A 3,211-nucleotide genomic window follows, 5' to 3' on the forward strand; every position below is an offset into this window, starting at 1 on the left:
GCAGTTTCTTATGGCTTATTTTAAAATGCTCATAACTCCTTAAATATTGACATTTCGGGGTTTTTAGCATCGTTCTGATTGCAGATATTTAAAGATGAAAAGTTATCCTACTTTAAAATGCTCATAACTCCTTAAATATTGACATTTCGGGTTTTTTAGCATCGTTTGATTGCAGTTTCTTTAGGGCTTATTTTAAAATGCTCATAACTCCTTAAATATTGACATTTCGGGGTTTTTAGCATCGTTTTGATTGCAGATATTTAAAGAGGAAAATAGCCTATTTTAAAATGCTCATAACTCCTTAAATATTGACATTGGGGTTTTTAGCATCGTTTTGATTGCAGTGTTCTTTATGGCTTATTTTAAAATGCTCATAACCTCCTTAAATATTGACATTTCGGGGTTTTTTAGCATCGTTTTGATTGCAGATATTTAAAGAGGAAAATAGCCTATTTTAAAATGCTCATAACTCCTTAATATTGACATTTCGGGGTTTTAGCATCGTTTTGGTTGCAGATATTTAACGAGGAAAATAGCCTATTTTAAATGCTCATAACTCCTTAAATATTGACATTTTGGGGTTTTTAGCATCGTTTGATTGCAGTTTCTTTATGGCTTATTTTAAAATGCTGATAACTCCTTAAATATTGACATTTCGGGGTTCTTAGCATCGTTTTGATTGCAGATATTTTAAAGAGGAAAAATAGCCTATTTAAAATGCTCATAACTCCTTAAATATTGACATTTTGGGGTTTTTAGCATCGTTTTGATTGCAGTTTCTTTATGGCTTATTTAAAATGCTCATAACTCCTTAATATTGACATTTCGGGGTTTTTAGCATCGTTTTGATTGCAGTTTCTTTATGGCTTATTTTAAAATGCTCATAACTCCTTAAATATTGACATTTCGGGGTTTTTAGCATCGTTTTGATTGCAGATATTAAAGAGGAAAAATAGCCTATTTTAAAATGCTCATAACTCCTTAAATATTGACATTTTGGGGTTTTAGCATCGTTTTTGATTGCAGTTTCTTTATGGCTTATTTTAAAATGCTCATAACTCCTTAATATTGACATTTCGGGGTTTTTAGCATCGTTTTGATTGCAGATATTTAAAGAGGAAAAATAGTCTATTTTAAAATGCTCATAACTCCTTAAATATTGACATTTCGGGGTTTTTAGCATCGTTTTGGTTGCAGATATTTAAAGAGGAAAAATAGTCTATTTTAAAATGCTCATAACTCCTTAAATATTAACATTTCGGGGTTTTTAGCATCGTTTTGATTGCAGTTTCTTTATGGCTTATTTTAAAATGCTCATAACTCCTTAAATATTGACATTTCGGGGTTTTTAGCATCGTTTTGATTGCAGATATTTAAAGAGGAAAAATAGCCTATTTTAAAATGCTCATAACTCCTTAAATATTGACATTTCGGGGTTTTTAGCATCGTTTTGGTTGCAGATATTTAAAGAGGAAAAATAGCCTATTTTAAAATGCTCATAACTCCTTAAATATAACATTTCGGGGTTTTTAGCATCGTTTTGATTGCAGTTTCTTTATGGCTTATTTTAAAATGCTCATAACTCCTTAAATATTGACATTCGGGGTTCTTAGCATCGTTTTGATTGCAGATATTTAAAGAGGAAAAATAGCCTATTTTAAAATGCTCATAACTCCTTAAATATTGACATTTTGGGGTTTTTAGCATCGTTTTGATTGCAGTTTCTTTATGGCTATTTTAAAATGCTCATAACTCCTTAAATATTGACATTTCGGGGTTTTTAGCATCGTTTTGATTGCAGATATTTAAAGATGAAAAGTTATCGTACTTTAAAATTCTCATAACTCCTTAAATATTGACATTTCGGGGTTTTAGCATCGTTTTGATTGCAGTTTCTTTAGGGCTTATTTTAAAATGCTCATAACTCCTTAAATATTGACATTTCGGGGTTTGAGCATCGTTTTGATTGCAGATATTTAAAGAGGAAAAATAGCCTATTTTAAAATGCTCATAACTCCTTAAATATTACATTTCGGGGTTTTTAGCATCGTTTTGATTGCAGTTTCTTTAGGGCTTATTTTAAATGCTCATAACTCCTTAAATATTGACATTTCGGGGTTTTTAGCATCGTTTTGATTGCAGATATTTAAAGAGGAAAAATAGCCTATTTTAAAATGCTCATAACTCCTTAAATATTGAAATTTCGGGGTTTTTAGCATCGTTTTGGTTGCAGATATTTAAAGAGGAAAAATAGCCTATTTTAAAATGCTCATACTCCTTAAATATTGACATTTCGGGGTTTTTAGCATCGTTTTGATTGCAGATATTTAAAGAGGAAAAATAGCCTATTTTAAAATGCTCATAACTCCTTAAATATTGACATTTCGGGGTTTTTAGCATCGTTTTGGTTGCAGATATTTAAAGAGGAAAATAGCCTATTTAAAATGCTCATAACTCCTTAAATATTGACATTTTGGGGTTTTTAGCATCGTTTTGATTGCAGTTTCTTTATGGCTTATTTTAAAATGCTCATAACTCCTTAAATATTGACATTTCGGGGTTCTTAGCATCGTTTTGATTGCAGATATTTAAAGAGGAAAAATAGCCTATTTTAAAATGCTCATAACTCCTTAAATATTGACATTTTGGGGTTTTTAGCATCGTTTGATTGCAGTTTCTTTATGGCTTATTTTAAAATGCTCATAACTCCTTAAATATTGACATTCGGGGTTTTTAGCATCGTTTTGATTGCAGATATTTAAAGATGAAAAGTTATCCTACTTTAAAATGCTCATAACTCCTTAAATATTGACATTTCGGAGTTTTTAGCATCGTTTTGATTGCAGTTTCTTTATGGCTTATTTTAAAATGCTCATAACTCCTTAAATATTGACATTTCGGGGTTTTTAGCATCGTTTTGATTGCAGATATTTAAAGAGGAAAAATAGCCTATTTTAAAATGCTCATAACTCCTTAAATATTGACATTTTGGGGTTTTTTAGCATCGTTTTGATTGCAGTTTCTTTATGGCTTATTTTAAAATGCTCATAACTCCTTAAATATTGACATTTCGGGGTTTTTTAGCATCGTTTGATTGCAGATATTTAAAGAGGAAAAATAGCCTATTTTAAAATGCTCATAACTCCTTAAATATTGACATTTCGGGGTTTTTAGCATCGTTTTGATTGCAGATATTTAAAGAGGAAAAATA

The sequence above is a fragment of the Musca domestica genome, unplaced genomic scaffold (genome assembly GCF_030504385.1).
Source record: "Musca domestica strain aabys unplaced genomic scaffold, Musca_domestica.polishedcontigs.V.1.1 1, whole genome shotgun sequence".
In the NCBI taxonomy this organism is placed as follows: Eukaryota; Metazoa; Arthropoda; class Insecta; order Diptera; family Muscidae; genus Musca; species Musca domestica.